The following is a 16,344-nucleotide window of genomic DNA, read 5'->3' as shown; positions in this document are numbered from 1 at the left end:
TTTATTTTAATTATTTTATTATTTCCCTTCTACGTGACTTTACCGAAAGAACCAAGAAGATCATTCCATCCTGTTACCGGAGCGAAGACATGAATCACCACGATGACATATGAGCTTTTCAGTACATTTGTTGAGCATAAAGAAAAGCGGAGAGCCTTTTTTTAAAGAGGGAGATGCCCAAGAGGGAGCCAAAACTGAAAACAAAATAGATACACGCAAGTAATAATATTATAACTCGCATTTTCAAGGCAGGCCCAAGAAAATACTTTCAGGGCAAACGTTAAATAGAAAAAATATGTGTGAATAATATAACATGGTAAAGGTGCAGCCCTGCAAGTGCCGGCCCACGGCACTGCTTGCAGACAGTCCTCCACTCGAGGGAGCTAGAGATAGGACCTCCAGCGGGTGCGTGGCCTACTCTTCCGTTGCGGTCAGAAGTTTTGTTTGCGAGTGGGAGTACGCTCCCACACTTGCTTCCACCAAACATGTCCTGCCAATCTACTCGCTGGGTTAACAATGAATTTGTGCCAAAATGAACGGAAAAAAAAGTGCAGATGATCATCGATTTTTCCGGCTGCTTCCAACATTATACCGGAGGTGGCCTCGGACCGATCCGAGGAAACCGACGAAACCGCTCCAAATGTTGTAACCCAGTCCTGGGGGTCGACACCGCGTGCGTGACAACTTCAAACAAACATCTATGACGCTTTATTTCATTGTCGAATATTACACAGCGGTACATTATACACACTACGTACAACAACTCAAATAATTAAAATACTGCACGTGTCTACATTTTTCACGACGAATAAATGCGGGCGTAAAAAGAGAATTGCGTTGTCCAATGCGGCGTTCGCCGGAGCACCGCTCTGAAGATTGCATTAGTCCGGCGATCGTCAAACACATGGTGGCTGTTGACACAAGAGCACAAGTACGTCCATCACCCCATGTAGAGTCTTCGAGATTGGAGTGGTAAGTACGGTAGAGTAAACGCAGCAAACGCTTTACAGTAAAATATTAATGTTTGTTCTAAATTGTACGTTTATTTATGCCCATTTCACATCGTAAATAATATTTAAACCACAAATAAGACAGACACGCAACACCTAAAACATGTTATCCATGAAGATGCAAAAATGAACTATTTTAAATAACGATGACGTGGTGATTATCCGACGTTTCTGAAAACCCGGCGTCCCCTTCCCTCCGAAGCAGCTGGATAATCGATGATCTTTTGTAATTCGCAAAATGAGAGAACATTATGAGTAGTGGAATAGTGCAAACACACACACAACAAAAATACATTTAAACACTTGGGCATAATTGTCTTCATTGTGTTTTTTTTTTACGAATTGCTCTAAAACAAATAATTGTGATATCACGGCCATCGAGTGTAATAATTCGATTTAACACAAACACGCGTTTAAAAAAAAAATTGCAATCGCCTATGCATTGCGCACACCACACACACACGCGCGCGCGTGCGTGCGTTCGAGAATCCCACATGGGGTTTTTTTTTGTTTTTTGTTCCTTTTAAGTTATTTGGCTGCGATTCGCAGCTGGGCTTGGCAGGGTGCCTGATTCACGGTGTGATGCCGGAGGTGGCGTGGGTCAACACGCAATTACAGACGGGGATAAAGCGGCCGTGCCGAGGACTCTTTGCATTAAAATGACATAATACAGTAAATAACACGTGTTGTGGGAGAGAAATGACCTATTACGGCCACGGAAAACATAAAGGTCATCATGGCTGAATCATTGGACTGCTAAGGGGCCCGCTTTGCAATAAATCATCTCGCGAGAGCAAATGTCTTGTTCAGCGCTGAAAATGGCTCTGGCGCTCATAAAGACACGTGACACGTCTGTTGAGACGAGTCACCCCTCCCGCATTGAGAAGGCGAAACGGGCAGAAGGCTCCTAACTTGATTTGGCGCTTTCGTGACCGCAGGAATTACTCTTTGGTTCTTTCGGTAAAGTCACGTAGAAAGAGAAAATAATAATTCAATAATAGCATGCGACGTTTCGATTGCAACACAAGCAATCATCATCGGGTACAAATGAAAGAGAAAACAAAACCCAGTAAACCTGGAAATATAATGCAATACAACCCAGATAGTCGGCTAACATAACAGTCAACACCCTACCAGGTTGATTACGTTCTTCCAAAGGTTGCTAAATTTAAGAGAGAGATTACGCGTCTGATTGTGTGTCTCCGGTTCTGTGTTAATCTCTCTTTTAAATTTACGGCGTATAACATTATTTAATTTATTATTTTCTCTTTCTACGTGACTTTACAGAAGGCTCATGTTTCTCACTTCTATTTGTGTACTACAAGGTGGAGTTAAAATAGATGCATAGGCTGCTGCTGTTGTTTGATACATATCCTGTCAAGCCGATGTCTCTGTTCTTTAATCATTGGCGCGATGCCTGCCTGCCGCTCTCTTGATTGCGATCTTCATCCTCGTTTAACACAGCACGTGCCAGTTCCATGTTCGACGGTGTATCTCCATTAACTTCAGGCATTTCCAAGTGGTGGCGTGGCCAAAGGTCTGCATTCACGAATCTTTACATCTTTAGAATCGTGTGAGTTTTCTACCAATAGGTTAATTGTGTTTGTTTATAGATTTGTTTAAACCAAGACCGCTAAGTGTTATTTTAATATTGACTCTGTTAATGATTTTGGTTTTTATCAAATTGAATTATTTTTGTCGTGTTATTTAATTATTGCGAATACGACCATGAACTGAATTGTTTGTGGTAGGCTACTCCACCGATTGTAGTTTTGAATGGCCTGTTGTTAAGGCATCGGAATTTTTCTCCATCAATACATATGTTGAAAGTGATGTTCTTATTGAGCTATTCAAATTTGAGTCTCAGTCGTAATAATCGGCATGAATGTAAACAATAAATCTGAAAATGTTGCTGAAATGGGGAAAAGCTTCCTTGAGTTGAGAATAAAGTATTGATGATGATCATGATAGAATAAATAAATCTGTAAATTATGGGAAAACCCCACCATAATAGAACAATGATGCAGGCCGGCAAAAACGTAAGTTTAAAACATAGTTTCCCTCCGGAAGCAGTGAATAGTGAACATTAGTGACTTTACTCTCCTGAAGACATTTAATAAGGACGAAACCGGTGCACATTTATGTATCGCTGCATTAATAGTGCTGTCGGTTGGTCACGTGTGCTCAAATTTATATTGATGGTGACTCAAGACAGTAGGACTACAATGCACTTCTGTAGGAAATGCTGATTTGTTTTTGCACATGCACAGATGCTGTGTGCTTTTGGACACATTTGTGTGTGTGGTTTGAAACCGATAAAGGAAGGGGGCATGTGGACAATCATGCCACAGAATTCATAAGCATTTGGTATTTCCAAAGCGATTAAAACAAAGGCATCTAAGAAAATAGCATGTGCTATTTGGCATTCAGTCCAAGTATATATGAGTCATTCAGAAAAACCACGTGCTCCTTAACACCTGTGCGTACCTGGCAGCTGTCAATACCAAGCAGGCAATCTTCGTTCTCGCAACTTAACATTTAGCGGAGAAGAAAGGCAGAGCTGGTGCATTATTTACGAGCACGAGTCTTGAATATTGCGCCCGTATTCGTAGAGAATACCTATGGATGTGCTAAGAACCACTACGAAGGGGAAGTCACAAACCCAGATAGAGGATATGACCATCCGTGAGCTCTCATGGCTGTCGTAGTAATGCAAGCACACAATATGCACACGTGGCAGGACGTAGGTGTACTCATCTAATGAATATAATAATAAAAAATCTGGTATGAATATGAACAGGAACGGATATGTTTAATTCATAAAATTTAAAACATGATAATTATAAAGTGTCCTGAACACAACGTGTACACTTTATATCCATAATACAGGTTTTTTTGGGTTAGATTGTGTAAATATATAAATGTGTCGTTAAACCTGCCACCACCCGACACTGCCAATTAGTAAGGTTTGTCATGTAAACGGAATATGTCAATTCGTTACGAGTACAGCACCCTGACAGCCAGATGTGGCTATCGCCTGATGAAGCTTGTTGTAATTACTGGCGAAACGTCGTACTCAAATTGTAAATGTTGTGGCTTTGCTCTCCAACACACCGGTGTGCTGTACTAGTAACAAATTAGCATGTTCTGTTTACATGACAAACCTTACTAATTAGCTATGTTGGGTGGTGGTGGGTTTAACGACACATTTATATATTTACGCGATCTAACCCAAAAACCTGTGTTATTGATGATATTGATCGTGAAAGCCTACGTGTTAAACGTACACTTTGTATGTTAGGAGTTTTCAGCATCAACAGGAAGGAAATCGTACAGATGAAGACAACAACGCGTCGAGTGAAGCAGCCACAAGATTAAAAAAGACACATTGCGATCGAACGCGTCACATACATGTGTAGTGACATAAAATTATAGAGACATATGTGTAGTGACATAGAATTGGTCACTATGTAGCATAGCGCTGGCTGCTGGCAGGGAAGGGGATCTGCAGCTTGAAGCAGCCCTGACTGACAGCAGGGCACGTGATAGACCCGAGAGGGATCTCGGGGAAAGGTTACGGAAGGGACACATCGAGAGCCCGCTAGTAGGTTCCAGGCCTGGCCGGGGCGGATCAAGGCCACGCTAACAGCGGGTTTTAACGACACATTGATATATTTACGCGATCTAACCCAAAAAAACCCTATATTATGCATATTATTAATTTATCAAATATTACACGATTCTTCTGCTGTTGAAAAAAAAGAGGATCCTTGACTCTAGCCAGGATAACTGACCTCCTCAGTTCCCAAGAAAATACAAAGAGCAGACAAAATACATAAACACACTGCGGACGCAACAAATCCAAACAGGGCAAATGGAAAACATTCCATTGTATTAATCGGGGAAAAGTAATTGGCTTCTAGACAGGGTCCCTCCATTCCATTCAGTTCGAGGCATGCACATAATAATAACAACTTATATAGCACCGTAACATGGCAAGCCGTTACAAGGGTACTCTAGCTGTTCCGGAGCTGCCATTTTATAGATGATTAACTTTGGTCGACGATGTTCCTTCCATTCTCTGAGTATGACGAGTCCAACCGCGACAGAGCAAATCTGAGGAGCGCTATCTGCTAATTGTAGGTATTGGAGGTGGAAGGCTAATAAATAAACTTCAGGTACGAATAACCAATGCACAAAAATGCACTTTTCAATAACGACAGAATACATATCGCCAACTTCTTGGCATGACCAGAAAGCATGTTAACATGTTTGCTGAACCAAGTGTGAGCATCTTGGACAAACTGGGTCCAAAATGTGTGCCTTTGTGATATATATATACACCGTAGAAAATTGAAAAAGCCTCAAGGGATATGGTCTGATGCCATGGAAAAGAGGCTTTATAGATGAGAGGCCAATCTTATTCCTACATTTTGGCAGGTAGGATTATTACCTATGAAGATATCGAATGATGTCTGCGTGGAGACCTCTCACCCAGGTGAATGAGTCTGTCTCAGAGATCCTACAATTACCTTCCGGTCATTGCAACCACCCCTCTAGAGATATTGGGAATGGTAAAGATGAGTATGAAGAGGACACTATCACGATCCTCGTTCATAGATATTGAATTGGTCTTGTACATTTATCCTCTTATGCTTTGAAAATAATTAAAAATCCATAATTCTGATCCAATATATCTCTGTGAATGTCTGAGTCCTTCTATAAGTGCCCAATAACTCTGCGGTGTCTCATCCTAATGGAGGGATTTTCTCAGATATAGGAGAATAGGTTTAAAGAGGGGTCCATTCCCATCAGTTTCAAGATATCCCCTCGTGATAGCAAGCCTATGCGCTACCGTGGTAATGCAACCAATGAATGAGGAATATCCCGAGGTACGCCGAAACTGGATTCTGAAAAAAAAGACAAGGGTTGATCACCTCTCGAGCCCAGTGCTTCCACGCGCAAACTCAAGCAGTTTGAGGCCAATTGAAGGATCGCTTGATTCCAATGTACGATAATAGATACGACAATCTGCGAGAGATAGACCACCTAGACCCATTCTGTGCATAGTGGAGAAACAATTTTACATTCAATACCCTAAATATGTGGTTTCCTCCTGTATACGTAAGTGTTGGACTCTCATGATATAGGCCATAAAGATCACTGCTACTTATTGAGTGTTGACCTATACAGGTAGTCCCCGACTTACGATGGTCCGACTTACGATATTTCGATCTTACGATGGCGATATTGATACGACAAAATTGTAAAATAATTTACATTTCGCGCAGCAGGCAAACGCAGCAGCGTACGAGGTACGATACTGTACGTTGGGACGCTGCCGGTGATGTACCGTACGCATATAGTTTATACAGTACGGTACTGTAAATTGCTCTGTTTTGCTAAATTATCACCATTCTTTAAGACTGCTGGGTAGGCTAGGTCATTTTCGGCTTACGATATTTTCGACTTACAATGGGGTCATCGTAACGCATCTCCATCGTAAGTCGGGGACTACCTGTATGTTAAACCAGTTTGATCTTCACCAATAATTGTGGGAAGGATTCTTTCCAGATGGTTGAGCTAGGGGGCCTCCACAACATCTTAAGTCAGCATTTCAAGGAGAGATTGGATGGTAGCTGGTGCATCGTTTACCTGCCTTATGAATCTACGAGATTGGGTGTCTCTGCCATTGAGGGTGGCAGATCCCCTGTCTGGATAGGCACAGTAGGGGGCACAAGTGGTGCATCAGCCAGTCATCTCGGTCATCTCGGTCAGTCGACCCGTGGCACCTGGGTCTGCCCCGTGACCTCCTGCCAGCGGGCGTTCGACACTTCACGTGGCCTCAAGGTGCACTTGGCCTGGCACAAGCGTCGTGGTGACGTCACCGCCACTTCGTGGCGAATGGCGGTTGTTGTTGTTGTCTGGATAGAACAATGTACAGTGGAAAAGAGGGTTTGCATGAGGGCATGAGCAAGTGAAGTGAAAAAAAAAACATTTTTTATTTTACCACGTCAAGCCACACTGAGCTATATAGCTCTATTTCAGAAGCGACCTGGTGATAAATGATAGTTCATAGGAGCGGCTTATCATGTGGACATTTATAGCAACCAAATACTCTAAACGCATGTTTCTAAGTGTGGAGGGGAAACCCGGAGGACCCGGAGAAAATTCCAGGCGATCACGGGGAAAACATGCATACTCCAAATATCAAAATATTCAGGCGTCGGGGTCGAGATCGAACCCACGACCTCCTGTACACCAAGCGAGGTAGTGAAAAGGCTATCTCATCCTGGTGCGTTATCGATGGAAGATACTAGCCACAAACTTGACAGTTTTGATAAAGGCAACGGGAATGAGAAGACGGTTCTATAGTCGTTTGTAATTTGAGGACTTGAAAAAAACAGTGAGGTACCTTTCAGTAAAATCAATTTAAGGGTTATTGGAAGAGCACATTTTCTGGTTATATTCCTGGAATTGAAGATTTTTTTTATTCATTTCATGAATATCCAGTCTAATCCCTTATGCCGACACAAAGCGTTGCACTTTTGAAAACTCCACACTCTTTTAGGAAGTACATGGTGAATGAATGTACATTCCAAGCACACGCGCGTGTGAATTTTCTGTTTACCCAAGATGTATTTTTTTTTCTATGGACGAATCAAAACTAAATCAAAATCCCACGGTCTTTTTGTCTCTCAACCAGCGCAGCCCCGTGATTCATTCGGTTGCCGTGCCTACGACCTTTTGACCCCAGCCCGCTCAGTGCTGTGCGCGCCTCTGCGCGGCACCGGGGTAGTGATGGGGGGAGGGCAACTCCTCAGTGCAGCCTTCCACAGCCTCCCGTCCACCACACGGCGACACACGGAGGGACACGAGTACGCCGCTCCCCACAAGCCGCCGATTTCACACCAAAAATCGCGAGCGAGGCCGCGTCTTTAAATACACTCGCGCGCAATGTCCCGGACGCCGCTGAGCAGGTTAACCTCTTTACTTTTCACATCGTCAGATTTGATACATTTGTATTATGACGTCGACGCTCGTTCCTTTATTAATGCCCTCATTTTCCGCCGAGTCTCGATTCGCTTTGGCATTTCGTTCCTTCAGCCGACCCATTGATTTTCCTGCCTTAAATGGTTGCTTTCAGTCGCGTGCTCCACTGAATTAAACAATGAAATGCGAACGGCCTTCCAAGTAAGCAGAGTTCGTATGCTTATTTGTTTTAATTGTGCAATGACAATAGAGCTTGCATGCGGTGTGAGGGGACTAGTGGCCACGGGAGGTAATGACAGGGAGGTCAGCTTACAGTACGAATGCACTAGTGGCCACGTGAGGTAATGACAGGGGAGTCAGCTGTGAGTGTGAAAGGACTGGTGGCTACGGGAATGTTCGAGAAGGGAGCGTGGTCAGGCGACGGAAGAGGACGGTGGAGTCTGCCGGTGGAGCGAGCGTCCAGAGTCAGCGAGAAGGATCGAGAAGGGGGGCGTGGCCTCGTGTCGGTATAAAAAGGGGAGACGCGCGGGAGACTCGGGGCTGTCGTAGTGGGGGTCTCCGCCTGATGTCAAGCAAACGTGTCTTCAATAAAGTGCCATCTCAAGAGAAGTGTGTCAATTCGTCATTACAATTGTAAACGGGATAATACACACCAATATGTTGTCACTCCGTTGAAAAGAGGACATTGATTCATTAAGGTCTACATTTCATCTCGCTGCACTGTTATTGGAATATCGTTCAAGCATTCGTCTTCTGGGGAATGAAGCGAATGCTACAGTCGCTCAGGATTTACTCTGCGGGGGGAAACCGCTGAACCGATTCGAGTTTACGGGTGTTAGAGGATCGCGACAGGGTGCCAAAGAAACTCCACACATAAGAATAGGTTTTACCCTTTCTGGCAATAACACAGGTGTCAAGAAAAGTCCCATGTTGTAGCTGCTCACCCCGAGCTATTAATTCCCTGAGAGTGCATTGTCTTTGTGCTGTTGCCTTCTGGCGTTTTCTGGTCTAACACTGGTTGAGACTGGGCCCTATATTAGGCTGTCTCTGGTGTAGATCAATCAGTTTCCAAGACAATGCATATATTCCCAGAGCATGTTTTTGTTTGTATGTTCACCACAAGTATGTACGGTTAATGCAGACATGATTCCTTGCAAAAGGTTTCTTTCGTTTGGTGTTTGAAAATTTTAACACCTAATTCTAGATTTGAAGCTTTCGTGACTGCAAGGATTCATACTCTTAGTTCTTTCCGTAAAGTCACGTAGGTAAAAAATGAAATTAAAATGAATAAATAATAAATAATATTATTGTTTTATTTTTATTAATTTTAATTTCATTTTTTACCTACGTGACTTTACCGAAAGAACTAAGAGTATTTTAACACCTGTTTTATTGCCAGAATGGGTAAAACCTATTCTTATAGCGGAAAGAAAGGTCCCATGTTGCAACTCCAAACAGCCGTGTGCACATTTAAGGGTAGAGCTTTAACTGCAAGTGGCGAGGGCGGAGTGTCATGGACAACACATTCCTGCACCCTTATTTGGAGGTCCATTAGCATCCCCGTAACTTTCGTGTAAATTGTGTCATAAGCCGTATGTGCTATGAAGCCGTGTGTTCGTTTGTCGTGCGAAAGAAAAATAATAAAGACAACGGTTGTATAATCACAAAGCAATTCCCTTGAACTCTGGTGACAACATGGAGGCAGGGTTGGTGGCTCATGCTGATATACAGTGTCGCCACATCCGAGGTATAAATACAAAACCTGGACATGTCACAGGACATGTTACAACCTGGACATGTCACAAAAAAACACCTGGACACGTCACAGTGAGAAGAATATTTCACAGCAGCAGAGGGAGACATACATGTAAATGCATGATCTTGAATGGTGTATGACTATTATTATTAAATAACTGACAAAAATGTGGACTTCACATTATCTGGGAGGCTGACAGATTCCGCAGGATAGCAGCTACCTCAAAACGACGATGATCCTGGGAAAACTAGAACAGGCGGAAGCCCAATGCAGAGAATACACCTGTGAGATGCCTACCTGATGAGAAATGAGGTACCTGTAAGAGGCAGTAGAGTAAGTAGGTCTTCTCTGCAATTTGCCTGGAGTTTTTAGTGTCTACCATAGTTGTAATCTCACACGAAATATTTTCAACGTGTCATTTTTTTTAACCAAACATCTAAAGCGGCGCCTTTCTGAAAAAAGATGCGACTCCGTTACGCTTTTGCCCGGATCAATGAAGACGCACGCATTGTTAATATTATAAAATCATGAGACTTAAGTTTGAAATTAAAACCCTGTGATGCATATAAATGATCATAGGGAGGAGGCATGCCAACGACTTTCAAAGACGCGTAAGGACAAACAGTCGTGTCTCCCTCCCTCTTGAGATTGATTGGTAAAAGGTGATTTTTTTTTTCTCTCTCTCTCTCCATTGTAGTTGATGTGTAAATGGGTTAGTTGGGGTCACTTTTAAAGGCTCCCTTGGTGGATCAAAGGAAATTGAGGGCGGGCTGGCCTTTTGTAGTCGATGGCTTCCGTTCGTGCAGTTCATTATGCCGGAAATCGAGTAAGCCAGTGCTGAGCTAAGGGAGAAACTAAGCAGAACAGTATTCTTAGGTTTTTTCGGTAAAGTCACGTAGGTAAAACATCAAAATAAATTTTGATGTTTTAAGAATATGATTCCTTGCAGTCACGAAAGCTTCAAATCTAGAACTAAGCAGAACAGATTGGACGACGACTGGATTTGTGCAAGATGATTGCAATAAACGGCTGAATGTTCTTCTTGGTTCTTTCGGTAAAGTCATCACGTAGAAGGGAAGTAATAAAATAATATAAATAAAACATAATAAAATAATTTTCACGACGTTTCGGCCACAACGCACCTGAGGACGGCTGCTTGCGTTGTGGCCGAAACGTCGTGAGAATTATTTTATCATGTTTTATTTTTATTATTTTATTACTTCCCTTCTACGTGACTTTACCGAAAGAACCAAGAAGATGAATCCCTGCAGTCACGAAAGCTATAAATCGAAATTCGTCTGATTGTTCTCAAACTTTTTTTAAACAAACGGCCGGGCCAACCACACGGGGGAGGGGGCTATTTTGAAGACCACTTGTCCGCGCATTTACATAAACGTGCGACTGCTTGCTTGCTCTCAACAGGCAATGACTTAAAGCCAGTTAGCACGGAACCCAATTGAACGTGTGGACAAAAATGAGCGATTATGGTCGAGAGATAAAAGTGCTACAGGCTAGACACCGTGCGTGACCTCGGGAAAAAGGAGGAACGGTCCAATTTACGGAGTTTATTCCCTTCAATTTCGAGGGCCAAACAAGGAGATACATTGGCAGTGTTTCGGAGTGATTGTAACGGCGATTCCTTGCGCTGGAGCTCTTACAAGTACAGTACAGAGCAACACGGGCTCAGTCATATATTCACGTAAGTATACAGCAGAGTGTTACATGATACGGAACAATGCACCGCAGCGCTCCTTCAGAGGTTTCCGCGGTTGTGGTGCGTGCACAGCTCTCTGATGCGTTATCGGCAAGTTGTCCGACGTTTCAATCCACGCGCCGGGAGCTTCTCCAGTAACTCAATATGCTGAACAGTAGACGGCGAGAATTGCAACTTATAAAGTTGGATGCAGAGCTGTAGTTGCCGCATTTATTACAAGCTATTTATAGATGTAACTCTGAACAAAGTCGGCTGAACACTGACTGACCACTTGGGTTGTCTCTAATTGTTAACAAACAAAAAATATTTGCTGAGGTTCTGCGTATCAGAGCTCGATGCCAGACACTGAGATTCACATCTTCGGTGCCCTGAAATCAGCTGCTGCTGCTGCTGCCCGAGACGCCTTCCCCTCCCCCAGCAGCGTGGCTGGGAGCGAGTCACGGGGGCCGACATTTGAATTGAAATGGAAAAAAACAACAACCCTTCTTTCGTGCTTAATCTCAAATCTGCACACACAGCAGCAAGTTAATGTGAAGGCCCAGACGTGTGTTGGGGGAGTCGCGGCAGCACGCCTGTAATATCCAGTGCTTTTGAGCTGAGTCGGTGCATCGTGTTCATACCAAAGACAAAGATCCCCTGAACAGACTGTTCGGGCAAGTGCTGCTAGCGAGCACCTTATCAAGGCCGGCACGGTGGACAGGGGGCTGGGTAGTCAAGCACCACGCCCGACCACCTTTGTCTCCCTAGTGGCAATGTTTAGACACAGCACCAGGTACTGATTTGAGGCTGAGTTGACCCAGGGGAGGCCCAAGATTCGTTCAGATAATTGTCACCGGTGTTGGTCGTGAGCGGGAATCGAACTCAGGACGCCGGGTTCGTAGCACAGCGCGCTAAACACTACACTACCGCTCCCCATGTTAATCACCATTGTGTGTGACACACACACAATTTGCAGGGCTACAAGTTGGCCAATAAATAGATGGACAGCAAACACGTTTCCCATATAGATATGACCGTATTTAATGATTTTTCTCTCAAATTGATGAGCTTTCATCAGATATTCTGGTTACTTTGCATTTGGAAAAAAACGATTCAGCAACGAATTGGTAAAAACATCCATTCGCAGGACCCTCTTGAATAAGAGCCAAAGCCTCGGTTGAGCAAATACTGTCTAGGGACTATGAAAGACATAGTCTGTATATTATTCAGTTTGCATGTTTTTATTGGACAGCGGTTTTTATTTTGCCTTTGTGCTTTTCCAATTATGTTCCAATTATCCCTTCTCACGAGATAAAACATGTTTTAATTAAAACACTCACCGAGGTGAAAAAAACCCGCAACACGTTCGTCAATAACACCGTGACCTTAAAAGAAAAATTATATAATAGGCGATGCTTCAGGAAATCGCCCTCTTTCGTAGCGCACAGCTCCTAGGCCGGAGAGAGAGTGGATTGCAGTTGGAACTGCTCACGGGAAAGCCTCAGCAAGATGACATCACAGAACTAGTAGGTCTGATGTCCTCCAACAGACCTCTCTATCCACACGATGGACAATCATTTATGGGCCTTTGCTTGTTGTCCTTCCCCCGCACCTCCGATTAGCACGGTTGGCTCCGTACGGTGCGAAAGAAGTTCAACAAACATGCATCCAGGCGCACAAACCGGTGTTCGTCAAATGTCTAGCAAGCCAACATTTTTATTCAAAGAGTTGAAACACGTTTTGTTAAAAGTTAAATCAGGTGAAAAACAAAACACACACACGGATTCGTGCACACGAGAGAATCCGCGTTAAGTACACTACACGTGGTTCAACCCCGGGACCTCGGTGGTGGCAGACCAGAGCCCCCAGACGACACCAGGCATTCATTCTAGATTTAAAGCTTCTTTTGTGACTGCAAGGATTCATACTCTTTGTTTTTTTCGGTAAAGTCACGTAGGTAAAAAATCTAATGAAATAAATGAAAACAACTAAATTAAGTACAACTGCTTAAGTGTGTCGGTTGTGCTTTCGCTACGTTGTTCCCACCTGAAGAAGGACGCTTGTGTTGCGCCCGAAACGTCGTGATTTAATTTAGTTGTTTTCATTTCGATTTAAAGCTTTCGTGACTGCAGGTATTCATCTTCTTGGTTCTTTCGGTAAAGTCACGTAGAAGGAAAATAATAAAAATAAGCCGTCCTCAGGTGAGGACGGCTGCTTGCGTTGTAGCCGAAACGTCGTGAGAATTATTTTTTTATTTCCCTTCTACGTGACTTTACCGAAAGAACCAAGAAGTTGTTTTCATTTATTTTATTTTTTACCTACGTGACTTTACCGAAAAAACCAAAGAGTACGATACCAGGCCCACGTGTTCCCGTTCGGGAGCGTTATTTAACCCTGGGGTCTACTTTTATTCCTCCACGCTCTATCCCGTTGGAACATTCGTGGGCCTGAATGTTGTCGTCTGGTTTCAACCACTTCACTCGTATGATACAACAGCCGTGACATTTGTCCATTTGCTCAATGGACAATTGTGTACGACAAAAAGAGAGGGGGAAATAAAACGCGAACAATTTCAATCAGTGTCCGACCAGAGCTGCACAAGTGTGTATCCCCCCCTCCAAAGTGAAGACGACGTTGAAATATTTGTGAGGTAGAGAGCCACGGGGATTCTGTACGCACACAGGGTCAAGTCTTCGCGTGCAGTGATTGCTAGCAATGGTTGTCTGGAGACGGACCGAAAGCACAAATACATCATCAAGCGACGTGCAGCTCCGCTTGTGCTGTGTGCTCGAGGGTCTAATACCGAAACGTCTCAATATTTCACAGTCAATTTAATGTGACTGTACTTGGTTTCACTACAAATTATTATCATTATTACCATGCTTGTTTTACCCAGGAAAGCCTCATTGAGTCTCGAGACTTGTTTTAGAAGGGTCCTGCCACGTTTGCGCAGTTATGTATGTATGCTGAACTTCTTTCGCACCGTACATAGCCAACCGTGCTCATCGGAGGTCCGGGAGAAGGACAACAAAGCAGTAGCGGGCTATGCTGCCACTGTGGAATCCTAAATGAGTAATTTAGAGGTTAATTTTCAGCATTGGGATGTTTGGCAAATACCAGTTACATTTGAGTGTTTTTTTAAAGGCGCTCGAGTCGGGAATCAAACCCAAGCATCTTGATGTGAGGCCAGTTCCAACTAATTTCTGAAAAGGCAGGAATTAGTCATTGCTTATATAATGTGAAATGAAGTTGCTAACAACATATGTTGGAATAACAATTAATGCTAATGTGATCTTAAATAATTTTAGTGATTCATAATTCGATTTTTTTGGGTGTCATAAACCCTCCTGCACCCGACAGCCAATTAATAAACGTGTCACGTGAACAAACGTGCCAAATTTATTACTGCTTCAGCTTCAGCAGCAGCACCACCGGTGTGTTGGAGAGTAATCTCACAACCACCGTGGCGCCACGATGGCGAGACGTGAACTCCCTAGCCTGGTATACAAGACGGCCGTGGGTTCGGTTCCGACCCTGACGCCTGCTGTACGTTTGGAGTTTGCGTGTCTCTCTCCCCGTGGGTTTGCTGGGTTTTCCGGGTATTTGCTCCACATTTAGAAACAACATGTGGTTAAAGTTTTTTGCTCGGAAACATTTCCAGGTGATAAGCCACTTCGTTGAGCTATCGATTGTGGTCAGATCACTTATGAACAAGAGCTATGTAGCTCAATGGGCCTTACCTGGTAAAATAAAAAGAGTTGATACAGGTAGGAACAACAGGTTCCACACTGCCCACCAGGGATTATTTGTCTGTCTGTCGTGCATATTTGTCTGTCGTGCACGAATTCGCTGTCCAACCAAGTTCCTACCTGCCCACTCCGAAGGAACGTGTTTTAAATGGATGCGACGTATTGCTGGAGATTAAATCCAGCATCCTCATGTTTTTAACAGGAGCTCCGATCCGGGTCCTTCAGTAAATGCCATAACGTCATCGGCACAATCATGCACGTGATCTAAATCGACGATTCCAGTTGATTGCTAGTTGATTGATTGTGATTGACAGATCAGGTTTGGCGTAAAAAGGTGAATCGATGTAGCGATTGGTGAAACTAAGCTATCCATAATTTTGTCAAGGTGTATTGCTTGAGTAATGAAGCCGGAATGTTAATGCTTTTGTGAGTCTAGTTGAACGTGAAATTATCACGACGAGGAATTCGTGATACAAAGAAAATGTCGATGTTTTAATTGTTATATTACATTACATTATAATAATACATTATCAATTGATCACATCTAAATGACAAGAGTTGGTTAGTCATTATGGATTTGGTTAAGTGATAAATGAACACAATGGGGGCTAGTACAATCAGGATGTGATCATAGGGGTTTATTGAAGAGGTTTGCTATGTTATTATGAATTTAGTTAAGTGTTACTTCATAGGTCAATTACATTTTTGCATCACAAAGATCATTATTTATAATTCGTTCCCAGGCAGAACCTAGTTTATAGCTATCGGCTCGTTTGACGTTATTTGGGTTTTTCTCAATTTCTATGGAGTCTCTAATGAATTCTCACAAGTAATAATTGGTTTTACACGGGACTTTGACATCATACAACTCACCTGTGTGCCATACATGTGTAAAGATGACAATTGATGTGGTGCAAGTCCATTGTTATAAGCACGTTTCACCTAGAGCTGGCCGGGTGGATCAAGAACCAGTCCCATATAAGAGCAATAATCCGGCACCATTGAGGACACAGCAGCAATACCGAGACATGCGGATAGTCGATATACGAATTACTAATGTTATACGCTATTCAGGATAACGAACTTTGGATTTATTACCATTATTTTAATGGTAAAAGATCAAGTAAAATGATACCTAAAAAA

The 16,344-nt window shown here is 43.2% G+C and overlaps 1 long non-coding RNA gene across 1 annotated transcript in view; it reads left to right on the top strand.

Moving 5' to 3' along the window:
• Positions 1 to 16,344, top strand: part of LOC144942000 (uncharacterized) — a 65,290-nt gene that overhangs the window by 28,103 nt on the left and 20,843 nt on the right. The window lies entirely within an intron of this gene.

Source organism: Lampetra fluviatilis, chromosome 26 (genome assembly GCF_964198595.1).
Source record: "Lampetra fluviatilis chromosome 26, kcLamFluv1.1, whole genome shotgun sequence".
Classification (NCBI taxonomy): domain Eukaryota; kingdom Metazoa; phylum Chordata; class Hyperoartia; order Petromyzontiformes; family Petromyzontidae; genus Lampetra; species Lampetra fluviatilis.
Note: the sequence above shows the minus strand (reverse complement) of the source record. Positions and strands in the feature narration are given on the sequence as shown.